A 13507-nucleotide genomic window follows, 5' to 3' on the forward strand; every position below is an offset into this window, starting at 1 on the left:
TTCTGCAGGAAGCATAGAGTCAGTGGGTCCCATCTTAAAGCACAAACCCTTCATCGTGGTGCACACAAGTAATCCTAGCGCTCAGAAGGTGGAGGCTTAAGGATCAGGAGTTAGTTCAAGGACATCCCGGACTACTTAGCGAGTTCCGGGCCAGCATAGACTACATTACATTAGACCATGCCTCAAAAATTTTTTTTATTAATAGACTGATAATTATTATTATTATTTCCAGACCCAAGACTTAGGGGTTCCAGAGCACCAAACACATACTTGTGGTTGAATGAACCCAGTCCTGGAAGGGCGCACAGGAGACAAAAGGGAGGTACCAGCAGGCATCCCCAGTTTTGCTCCCCTCAGCCCCTCAAGGCCCATGTGCCCATCCTGCCACCCAGCCCTGCTCTGCCCAGGGCCACAGCTCAGTAGCCACACCCAGGGTGGCGCCAGCTCAAGCTCCAGCAGCCTGAGGCAAGGCGCCGCTTGAGTGTGACTCAGCCATGCCCGGCATGGTGCTGTCCTTCCCTACCCAAGAATTCTCACGCCCACGCCACCACCCTCAATCCTTCCCCATGACCAGCTAGGAAGACACACCTCCATGTCCACCGAGGACATTCAACGGCAGGATATGAGGAGATCTGAGCACCCTACAGGGGACTATAGAGGGGACAGGGTGTGCTCTGTTCCACCGCATCTCCAGATGTCCCCATTTACAGATGGAAAAACTGAGGCAGTGGAGAAGTTTCCCAGTAATGTCTACACTCTCTCCATAAAGAAAAGGCCGTCTGAGCTGGAGTTGGTGGCTCAGGTCCATAACCCTAGCACTTGAGATTTGCAGGAAAGAGAATGAGGAGCTCAAGACCTCTATTGGTTTCATGGCAAATTTGAGGCTAGCCCAAGCTACAAGAAACCCTGTCTCTGCCAACTAAAAAGGGGATGAAGATGTAGCTCAAATAGCAGGGTGCTCGCCTGGCATGCACAGTTCCAGAGTTCAATTACCAGGACTGTGGAAGCCAGGGATCTTGCAGGCCTGTAACCCCAGCACTCAGGTGCGGAGACAGGAGGATCAGAAGTTTGAGGCTAGCCTGGGTTACATCAGACTCTGACTCAGAAAACAAAAGTAACTAGCCAGATGCTGCTATGGTATGGGGCTGCATCCTGTCATCCGGGCACTCAGGAAGCTGAGGCAGGAGTATTGCAGTGAGTCCCATGCCAATCTCAGCCACATCAGCTCTAAGTCGGCCTGTGTACCACTGAGACCCTCCTGTACCCACACAGGCCTGTTGCAGGGAAGTGCAGAAAGATAGGACTAGCTGGGGCCTGCTAGGGACATCTGGCCTCCACTTGCAACAGGCATAGGGTGGCCCATGGCATGGGGGTGCCTCATGGGGCATCTGCCTTGGCTGCCTTTCTCTAGCAAGTAAGAATCTGCCAAGCTCAGAGGCCGGGCCAGCACAGACAGGCCCGACCCCCTGGACACGCCCTGTCACGCATATGCGCCGCGTGCCAGCCCTGGGCTGGGCCCACAGCTATTTTAAGGCCCCCTGCTAGGTCCTCAAGCAAGGCCTGTCCAGTTGAGGGGTCTTAGGGATGCTCTTGGGGACCCCCTCCCCCGGCAAGAACAGAGAGCTATGATGCTCCTCAGGGCATGGGCCCAGTGAAGGTTCCTCCCTTCCCAGCACTGTCGTGGTGTGAACACATGTGCCCAGGCTGGCCCAGACACAGTGCGTGGGTGAGCGGCCAGGGCGAGCCCGCATCACCTCGCCTGGAAGCCTGCGCACCTGCCGGGCGGGCCGGCTTTGAGCTGGGCTGGCTGGGGCAGCCTCGGGGGCCAGGGTCGTCCAGCCCCCAGACTTACCTTCTTAGGCCACCCTGCCAGAGGCGGGCAGCTGCTGCAGGCTGGGAAGGGGGCAGGTACAGGGAGCCAAGGCACTTCCTAGACACTCAAATGGCCAGTGGGGCCTGGCCAGGCTGGAAGGTCACGCACAGCTGAGGGGTTCGGTGGCCTGTAAATCTAGAGGTCAGTCTGGGGCTAGCACAAGACAGCAGCAGGCCTCTCGTCAAGACCAAGGGCTGTGGCCTCGGCGCTGCACCACGCCGGGGTCAGGCCTTCGGGCCCCGCAAGTCTACCTGCTGTCGCCCGTAGCCAGATCCAGTTCTTGCCTCCCGGGCCAGGCGGTCACGGCCCCCTCTCTGCTCCCCGGCCCGCGCGGGAAAGTTGTCGCCGCCTGCGCCCCGCGAGTCTCTCCCGGGTCGGACCCCAATTCCCCGCGGGGGAGGGGAGCCGGGCTGCGCGCGGGCGAGACGACGCCGGCCGCGCCCCACCCCGCCGGCCGGCCCAGATCGCCTTTAAAACCTCCGCGTCTCCTCCCCCCACGGCCGGGCAGGGGGCGGGCGCGGGGCGGGGCGGGCGCCGCCGTCATGTGCCCCCGAGGCGGCCCGCCCCACGCTTACTCGTCTGTCCCCCCAACTCAGGCTCAACTTTCTCCATATCCGGAATGGGCATGGGCCTGGGTATTCTGTGGGGGTCCTGCCAAACATGAATCTTCACTTCTACAGCACCTTCTCCAGTCTAGGAAGTTCCTCCTTTTATCTCACCCAATCCTCTCTTGCTGCTGTGGACAAGATTTTCTGATCCTAGGCTAGGTAACCCCAGAGTCTGCGTGCCTCCCCTTTCCAGTCTTCCTGGCACCCTCCCCCACCCACCCTCCAGGGACCTCTGGGAGACTCCACAGCTACCCATCGTATATCCCTGAGAAAGCGCCCCCTCCCCCAACTCCATCCTTCCCTTTTTCTGTACATGTCTCTCCCTCTTCATCCTTAGGCTTCCCCTCCACCATCAGGAACACGGTGGCATTGTTCCCCTGGACGGGGCCCTGCCTCAGGGCCTGGCCTGGTGCCCAGGTAGGGGGCCGGGAACAAAACCCAGCCAAGGAGGGGCAGGGTGCCCTCTGTGGCCACGCCAACCTCCTTGGGCATGTCAGACTGCTACTTGGCCCTCTGCAGGGCAGGATAGAAGTGGGTGGACCCCAGCCCACACTGAACACCATCTTTCTGCACAGCATGGGCCAGGGCCTTCCCAGAACTGGGTGGCTATTGCTCTGGGAGCAGTTTTCCCAACCACTCCCAACATTTCCATATACTGCCACGGAGTTCCCCATTCTGTGGGGGAGACGGGGACACCTCCCCTTTGAATAATGCTAGGGGAGAGGGGTGACCCAGCACATGCCAGGTAGAGCACTGGAGGGACAAGTGGTCTCTGGTCACTTCTCTGTCTCGGAACCCATTAGTGGTTCAGTTCAGCACTTTCTTGAACTTTAGGGTGAGCGTGGGATGAAGCTATACCAAGTTATCACCCAGAGGCCCAAGTCTTGGGGACCGTGCAGCTTCCTTCCCATGTGGGGCCCAACAGGCAGGCTGGCCCAGAATGCAGGATCTGACAGGTTGGGGCAGGAGGGGAAAGAGGCCCACCCTGTTGGGGCCCCAGGGGAGGATTTGGAGTGGCACAAAATCCTCCAACTCAGGGTAAGGCCTGGAAGATGGGAGAGACTTCGGCCTCATGGCCCCCTGAGCAGTTTAAATAAGGACAAAAAAGTTAGGTTCTGAGCTTGGTGGCCCAGCACTCCAGAGTCTGAGGCAGGAGAATCACGGGTTGAAGGCTAGCCTGGGCTGCAGAGTGTGCCCTGTCTATAAGGTAGTGGTAGCAGGATCAGGAGTTCAAAGCCATCCTTGAGCTACAGGGTGAGTTTAAGGCCTCCAAAATGAAAGCTAGAGATACAGAAAGGCTCAGAGAATTAGACAGAGGGAGGGAGGGAGGGAGGGAGGGAGGGAAAGAGAGAGAGAAGGAGGGAGGGAGAGAGGGAAGAGAGAGAGAAGGAGGAGGAGGGAGGGAAGGAGAGAGAAGGAGGGAGGAGGAGAGAGAGAGGGAAGGAGAGAGAGGAGGGAGGAGGGAGAGAGAGGGAAGGAGAGAGAGAAGGAGGGGAGGAGGGGAGGAGGGAAGGAGAGAGGGAGGGAGAGAGAGAAGGAGGGAGGGAAGGAGAGAGAAGGAGGGAGGGAAGGAGAGAGAGAAGGAGGGAGGGAAGAAGGGGGGAGGGAAGAATACAGACAGCACACAAGTTCAAGACCATGCATGGGGTTCCCCTGGTGTCTACACAGGAGTTCACCCAGGCACAGGCCAATCTCTGAGGGTGCCCTCCCTGTGCCCCTGGGAGACCTCATCCCTCTGCCCTCTGGCCAAAGTCTCATCTGTCTTCCATAGACACTTCATTTTCCTTTCCGTTCTGCTATGTAGAGACAGTCTCACTGTGTAGCCCAGGCCCAGTTTCCCTAATACTGAGATGACAGACGCCATCACACCAGGCCTGGAAATATTCGTTCACTCATTATCCGTCCTCAAAGAGAGAGACAGCAGGATCTCAGCTCACTAAACTTAGCTATTGACTTTTTGATCATGGAAGAACATGGAGAGGTCCAGAGTGAGACCATAATATGTAGGCACACACAAGTACATACATACATACACACATGTACATACATATGCGCGCGCGCGCGCACACACACACACACACACACACACACACACACACACACACACACACAGCTGGTTCTGTCATGCTCTGCCCCACAGGAAGTGGAACATCTTAGATCCCACCAGGTTGGCGGAGTGGGGGAAGGCTGTGTCAAGGGACCCTGTCAGGTCTGAAGGTCGCCCCACAGGTCACCCAGGCACACACGCAGAGCGCCCTGGGCCCCATGGCAACGCAGCACAGAGACTTCAAACAGGGAGGCCCTACGTCACTGCGGTTAGGGAGGCTCCTCCCCACTGGCTGGTGGCTAGCTCCTCAGGCCGTCAGGCAGCCCGCCTCCTGTCGCCGTGGCGACCGACTGTGTTGTGGACTGTCCCGGGCCCACCAGATCCCTGCCCCCTCGCTGGGGCACTGCCTCTCCCCCGCATCCGGGGAGGGTGCCCAGCTCTGTCATTCAACTGCCGGTATGGGGCCTAGTGTCGAGCAGAGTGGCCTACCATTTGTGGCTTAGAGGGGTCCCCTGGAGATGAACAGCGTTGCCCGTCTCTGGAGGGTTGGGTTGCCATGAGTGGCACAGGGGTGGGTAGTTACCAGTTGGGGTGGGTGACACACAGGAGTGGCCCTGGGGATGAATAGTTACCAGGATGCTGTTAGGGTGGGTGACACAGGAGTGGCCCCCAGGATGGGTAGTAACTAGGGCACATTTGAGGGAGGTGACACAGGAGTGGCTCAAGGGATAGGTAGTTACCAGGACGCTGTTGGAGTGGGTGACACAGGGGTGGCCCAAGGATAGGTAGTTACCAGGGCGCTGTTGGGGTGGGTGACACACAGGAGTGGCCCAAGAATAGGTAGTTACCAGGGCGCTGTTGGGGTGGGTGACACACAGGAGTGGCCCAAGGGATAGGTAGTTACCAGGGCGCTGTTGGGGTGGGTGACACAGGAGTGACCCAGGGTGGGTAGTTACCAGGGCGCTGTTGAGGTGAGTGACATACAGGAGTGGCCCAAGAGATAGGTAGTTACCAGGGCGCTGTTGGGGAGGGTGACACAGGAGTGGCCCCAGGCCTAGTTCAGCACCAGGGCTGACGTGAAGTCCTAGTAAGGGGAAAAAGGGGATAAGCGGCTCAAGATGTCAAATTTGATTGTGGGTGGCCGCTAGGCGCTGGAGCTGGAGCACACAGGGTTAAAGAGCGCCCTTCTCGGGGTCTCCCCTCCTCAACACCCCCTCCCTTCCGGGGGATTTCGGGCCCCAGCCCCTCTGACGTCAGTGGGGTTGCTATGGCAACCGCCCGACTTTCCCAAATAAAATTACTGCGGGCGAGCAAAGTTTCCTGGAGTCGGCTGCGGAGTAAACAATGGCAGGGGCGGGGCTCGGCGCGGGGGTCCCGAGGCCGGAGCTGGGGATCCCTGTCCCAGGCCTCTGGGAGATGGGTCCGGACAAGGGAACTGAGCGAGCGGACGCCCGGGCGGCTCCCACGCGTACACTTCCTGTCGCCGGCTGCGGGAGGAGGTAAATCAAGCGAGCAGGCAACAACCGGAGCAGGGACCGGGAGGACCAGGCCCGCCGTACCGCCAAACCCATCACCCACGGACTTAAAAACTAGGGATAATCCGTTTCTCACTCCCGGGCCTCCCCTAACCTGTAAAATGGGAACAGATCCCCTTCCATTGGCTGCTGCCAGGTGTAAGGAGGGACCCCAGGTTTGGGCCAAAGCCAATTAAATGACTTTAGCTCCTTGGTGTGCTTGGTACCCGCCTCCCAAGTTGGGTTTCCAGACCACAAAGCATGTAGTTGCATTTTATTTCAAAGTCCACGGTGGAATTTTTGTTTCGCTGGACGGGAAGGACGTGTTTGGAAGACAGGGTCTCCTGATGTAGTCCAGGCTGGAACTCAGTACAGTACATAGCTTAGATTGTCCTAAAACCCCTGGCAATCATCCTTAGCCTTCCAAATGGTGGAATTTCAGGCCCAGCTATAGTTTTGTTTTAGGTCAGTTTTTTTTCTTATTAAATATGTAAATGTGAGTCTGACCCATGCACTTAATCCCAGCATTTGGGAGGCAGAGGCAAGCCAATCTCTGTGAGTTCGAGGCCAGCCTGGTTTACACAGCGAGTTTAGGACAGCCAGACCTACATCATGGGTCAATTTTGAAGAAACAGCAATAACAACAAAATACGTAATATGTCTCATGCAATATACTAAACAACCACAAAAAGTTATAGTAAAACAACTCACTCTGTATCCTAAATTCAAATGTAACCGGAAGGGCTTTTTATTATTTTATTATTTTATTTATTATATTATTTTTATTACTTTAATTTTAATTAATACAGTTTTGAGACAGGGTCTCACTGTATAACCCTGGTTGTCCAGGAACTCATGCTGTAGACCAGGCTGGCTTCGAACTTCAGAGGTCCCCCTGCTTCTGCCTTCTAAGCACTGACATTAAAGGTATGTGTCCGACACCATGCCTAACATGAATTTTTATTTACTTTAATTCATTTTTTCCTTTTTTTTTTTTTTCCGAACCTAGGCCTTATGCAGAAAGAAAAGATCTCACACAAAGAAAAGATCCTCACATAAAGAAAAGATCCTCACCAAAGAAAAGCCTCCTGACAAAGAAAAGATCCTAACACAAAAAAAGCCTTAAAAGAAAAGATCTTACAAAGAAAAGATCCACACAAAGAAAAGATCACACAAAGAAAAGATCCACACCAAAGAAAAAGATCCTCACACAAAGACAAAGATCCTCCTGCCTCCTGAGTGGTGGGATCCAGAGTGCACCACTGCCACCTGGCCCAGCATTAACACACACACACACACACACACACACACACACACACACACACACACACACACACACACCACACACACACACACACACACACACACACACACACCACACACACACACACACCACACACCACACACACACACACACACACACACACACCACACACACACACACACACACACCACACACACACCACACACACACACACACACACACACACCACACACACACACACCACACACACACAACCACACACACACAAACACACCCACACCCACACACACACACACACACACACACACCACACACCACACACCACACACCCACCCCACACACACACCACACACACACACCACACACCACACCACAACCACACACCATAACCACACACACACCACACACACACACACACCACACACACACACACACACACACACACACACACCACACACACACACACACACACACACACCACACCACACACACACACACACCACACACACACACACACCACACACACACACACACCACACACACACACCACACACACACACACACACACACACACACACACCACACACCATACACACACACACCCCACACACACACACCCCACACACACACACCAAACACACACACACACCACACACCACACACACACACACACCACACACCACACACACACACACACACACACACCACACACACACACACACCACACACACCCACACACACACCAACACACCCCACACACACACACACACCACACCACCCCACAACACACCCCACACCACACACACACACACACCAACACCACACACCCTACCACACACACACCACACACACCACACACACCACACACACACCACACACCACACACACACCACTCACACACAACACACCACACACCACACACACACACACACACACATACACATACAAAACCACATACACACACACACCACACACACACCACACACCACACAACACACACCACACACCCACCAACACACCACACACCACCCCCCCACCCACAACACACCCACACCACCAACACACACACAACACACAACCACACAACACACACCATACAACACACACACACACCAATAACACACCATACACACACACCACATAACACACCATAACACACCACACACACACCACACACCACACACACACACCAACCACACACACACCACACACATACACCCCCCCCACACACACACACCACACACACATACACCACACACACACACCACACACCAACACACACACACACTCACACACCACACACACCACACACCATACACACACACATGCACACACACACACCCCACACCACACACACACACACACACACACACACACCACACACACACCCACACACACACACACACACACACACACACACAACACACACACACCCCACACACACACACACCACCACACACACAAACACACACACACACACACCACACACACCACACCCACACACACACCCCACACCCCCACACACACACACACCACACACACCCCCCCACACACACACACCCATGCATATAAAATTTCCAGACAGTGGCGTCATACACCTTTAATCCCCAGTATTCAGGAGGCAGAGGCAGGAGAATCTTTGAGTTCAAGGCCAAGCTTGGTCTATAGAGCAAGTTTAGGACAGCCAGAACTACATAGAGAGAGACCTGTTTCAAAAAACCCACACACACACACACACAAAATACAGAAAAACACACACACACACACATACACACACAACAACACACACATAAAAAAACACATATACACACACATACACACCACACAGACACAACACACACACACACACACACACCACAGACACACACACACACAAGACAAGACACACACACACAAGACGCACACACGCATACACGATGTGTATATAGTGTGTGTATGGAGGCTTGTGTGTCTGTGTGCAGAGGCTAGTGGAGGTTGAAGAGCCTCTGTCTCTAGAGCTGCAGTTAGCAACTGGTTTTGCCATCACACGGGGTGCTTGGCCCTGGTACCCCAACAACCTGCATCTCTCCCACTCTAGTCCTGGTCCTCCTCCTCTCCCTCCTCTCCCCCTCCCTCCTCCCCCCCTCCTATCCCCTTCCCCTCCCCTCCCTCCCTCCCCCCCACCCTCCCTCCCCTCCCCCTCCTCCTCACACTCACAGGAACACTGTTCTCCCAGCCCCACCTCCTTTCACACCTCTGCCCTGGCGGCTCCCAGGTTTTTGTTGTAGTGCTGGTTTGTGAGTGTTGTGGGCTTGTTTTGAGACAGGAGCTCATGTACACCAGGCTGGCCTCAGACAGGGATAGTCTTGAACCTCTGACCCTCCTGCCTGCATCTACTGATTGCAGTGCAGGCACAGCACCCCAGGCTCTGTGCATACCAAGCAAGCCCTCAGGCCAACTGAGCCGCATCCCAGCCCTGCCTCAGCTGTGCAGACTCTGGGTGAGCACCGCCGAGCGCTAACTGCATTGACTAGACATTACTTTTTATTTGAAGGGGAAGTTGAGATAAGATTTGCTGTGTCGTCTAGGCTTGATGCAACTCTAGTTGAAGCAATCCTCCTGCCTCTGCCTCCCAGAGTGACAGGATCTCAGGCATGCACCATCATGGTGTAGTTAAATATTTTCTTTTTTTTTTTTCTTTTTTTCTTTTCTTTTTTAAGAGTTTGGGGTTTTTTTTGTTTGTTTGTTTGTTTTATATATGTGGTGCTCTGGGTAAGAGCACATTTGCCTGTAATTCCAATTCCTGGGGATTGGGACATTTTCTTCTGACTTCCACATGGGGTGTACATACATGCATGCATACATACCATGCATACATACGGCAAAACACTCATACGCATAAAATAAATCTCAAATTTAGAAATTAAGATTGTGTGGGGTTGGGGTTTTGGCTCAGTGGTAGAGCCGCTTTTTAGGAAACGCAAGGCCCTGGGTTCAGTCCCCCGCCCCGAAAAAAAAAAAAAAAGATTGAGTGTGTGCTGGCGGTAGTCTGTGACATGAATGCAGTTCCCTCTAAGGCCAGAAGGGGCATCACAGCCCTTGGAACTGGAGCTACAAGAGGTTGGGAGCCACCAGTTATAAGTGCAGGGAACAGTTCTCAGATGCCCTGTAGGAGTAACAAATGCTCCTAACCACTGAGACATCTCTCCAGCCCCTGAACACCTCCTAAATAGGACGAAACCCGTCTCTTCTCAGGCAGTGGTCATGTCCCTACAGAAGGTCAGGTGAGTGATGGCGCTTGCGGGTGCTGGGAGCCTGAAGTAAAAGGATTGACACTGGCCCTCAGAGAGCCCTCTCTTTGTCCTCTCAGGGAAGGTGGCATAGGAAGTGTTTAACTGCCTGTGTCCAGAGTTCAAACGCAATAAGCAGTTCCAGTGTGGACTTGGCTTTCCTGCCCACACACTAGAAGATTCCAGACATAACAGTTCTCAAATCACCCACCTGGGGCTCTGTCCTGCATCCTCAGGAGATGCCAATGCTTTAAGGCTGTCTCTCATTTCAAACTAGGAAGGTTCAGGCCCATCCTGGCTCTGTAGTAAACAATACATTAGCATTAGCTCAGGAGCCAAACAGAATGGCTCAGGTGTGTAATCCCAAACCGGGTGCGGGTAGGCGGATCAGGAATTGGAAGTCATCCTTGGCTACATAATGAATTTCAGGTTAGCCTGGAACACAAGAAACCCTGTCTAACCAAGCGATCTCCACTCCCCTCCCCTCTTCGAAAACAAAAACAATGTACTTGTTAATGACAGATGTCAAACACCTGCCTAGAACCTGGGAGTTTAGCAAAATTAGCAATGCACCTGCGGCTGACTTTGGACTGCCACCCCTACCCAAGCAAGCTGCTCCAGGAGAGCCGATTTGACTCTTAAGGTCCAGGTCCAGTTCCCACCAGCCTTTCTACAGGCATACAGGGGTGAGTCTAGTTTGAGAACTCGATTGTTCTTACACCGGAACCGGAACACAGAAGACTCCCTTAACCTTCTGCACACATCGGGAAGGCAGGGCCAATCTGAACCCCCGACATGGGGAAGATCACCAGGGGATTACCCCTGCCTGGCTCCTGTCAGGTCTAGAGGCTCGAACCCCGGCCGGAGGATGCTGGCGGCGGCCGTTGCCGGGCAACACGATGTTTGTTGGCGCGGGGGCGGGGCGGGCGGTGACTCATCGCGGCGTGACGCGGACGGGCGGGCGCCGGGCGGGCTGGCGGGCAGCCCAGAGCTGGCGGCGACGAGAGGACTGCGGCGGGGGCGCAGCCGGGCAGGCCTGGGCTTTGGGTTGCTGCCTCAGTTTACCTTTTATATGAGTAAAATGAAGGCCTCGTTTTAGGAGTAACCTGCTCTGGTGCCTCCACAGACCAACCTTCAGTGTACTGCCTGCACAGAGTTCTGCGGCCTCAGTTTCCCCACTTATTAAAAGCAGGAGGAAGAGGCTACCTCCGGACCGGTTTGAGAATTCCATGTATCAAAAGTGAGTCAAAGGCTAGCACACCCCAAGAACCCAGCCCGTTGCCACAAGGAGGGGCAGGGTGTAGGTGCTGAGTCTATGGTTGTACCCGGCAGCATAGGGCAGTCAGAGCAACGTGGGCACTCCCAAAAGTGAGTGTGGGTCATAGTTGCCATGGAAGTGCATGGAAGTGACTGTGAAGGACACTTGTGGAAGCTGGAGCCGGCAGCACCTGCTGCGGGTGGCGTCCGGAGGGGGCCTGGGCATGAGTCATTATCCAGCAATGAGGCTGAGTCACAGGGCGGGGTCCCCCGGCACCTCCCCCCACCAGCCGCTCCTACAAAGGACCTTTGAGAAGAGCTCCTCATCCCCACCCAACCCCAAGGCCCTCTCTGGTCTTAGTTGTGGGACCAAGACACTGTGGGCTGTCCCCAGGAGCCTGGCCTGGTATCTGCTACATATGTAAAAAGTCACCATCAGTGGCCTGGCATCCACAAAGAGGGGGCTTCCTGGCCCCTGAGTCACTGCCAGGACAGCAGAGGATCATTTTCGCAGGGCCCACGCACACAACAGGCTAATTGAGTCAGTCTGTCTAGTGCCCTCGGGGAAAGCGGGTGGTGGGGGCATCTATCTCCCTGTTTTTCAGGACCACTCCAGCCTGAGAAGGGCCTTCTCTCCTTGAGACCTTGGAGCCTTCTCAGGAGCGACACAGACAAGTATACCAGGCCTGGGGGCACCCAGAAACCTCCACATGGGGGCAAGATTTAAGAAGGGGCCAGATACGGGATACATACCTTTAGTCCTAGCACTCAGGCAAGTCACTTTCCCTTTGTTCAAAGCCTGCCTGAGCTACATATTGAGGCCCAAGCCTGCCAGGAATGCAGAACCAGATTCCAATGGGTACCTGGAGAGAGCATCAGCCACTCTTCTTCCAGAGGACCCAGGTTCAATTCCCCGCACTCACATGGCTGCTGACAAGCATCTATAACTCCAGCTCCAGAGGCCCAGTCGTTCTCTTAGACATGCACACAGGCAAAACACCAGTACGTAATAATAAATAAATGTGAATGAATAAATAAAACTTTAAAGATTTAATAAAACATAAAAGTTGATCAATGTGGGGTCTTTTTTGTTTTGTTTATGGCTGGGCATAGTGACTCACTTTTAAAACCCTCAGGAAGCAGAGGCAGGTGGATCTCTGTGATTCAAGGCCAGCCTGTTGGAATAGAGAGTTCCAGGATAGCCAGGGCTGGCTACACAGGCAGACTCGGGGAGCGGGGGTGGGGGCCCATGTTTATTTTATGTCTATCGGAACTTTGCAAGAGTTGAAGTCAGGACCTCCGAAAGGGTAGCCGGTGCTCTCAACTGCTGAGTCATATCTCCAGCCCCAACCAAAGTATCTATAAACGGGTCTGGTGGCAACAAAACTGTTTTAAACGAAAGCTTTTTGGAGGTAAAATTCATGATGCTCCACAACTTTAATCCCAGCACTTGGGAGGCGGAGGGAAGCCGATCTCTGTAACTTTGAGGCCAGCCTGAGAGAACTGGCTCCCACATGCGTTCCCCATTGACCTCCACATGCTGTATGTACCCCCCCAATAAATATTTTAAAACGTTCACACAGCACCGAGTTGATAATCAATGTGTTGAGATGTGCCAGAACACACAGATGTGGGCAGAGTATCACCATACCTTGTGTTCTTTATTCTATTGGTT

At 54.2% G+C, this 13507-nt stretch overlaps 1 long non-coding RNA gene across 2 annotated transcripts; it reads left to right on the forward strand.

Annotated features, from left to right (window-relative positions):
- Positions 1-5595: 5595 nt before the first annotated feature.
- LOC116886554 lies at positions 5596-12896 on the forward strand. 2 transcript variants are annotated; one of them, XR_004386113.1, is made up of 4 exons: positions 5596-6027; positions 11098-11261; positions 11675-11815; positions 12438-12896. It is a non-coding gene; the product is annotated as an uncharacterized LOC116886554 (long non-coding RNA). The 2 variants fall into 2 exon arrangements; XR_004386114.1 differs by lacking the exon at positions 5596-6027 and adding an exon at positions 10309-10569.
- Positions 12897-13507: the final 611 nt, after the last annotated feature.

Source organism: Rattus rattus, chromosome 17 (genome assembly GCF_011064425.1).
Source record: "Rattus rattus isolate New Zealand chromosome 17, Rrattus_CSIRO_v1, whole genome shotgun sequence".
Lineage (NCBI taxonomy): Eukaryota > Metazoa > Chordata > Mammalia > Rodentia > Muridae > Rattus > Rattus rattus.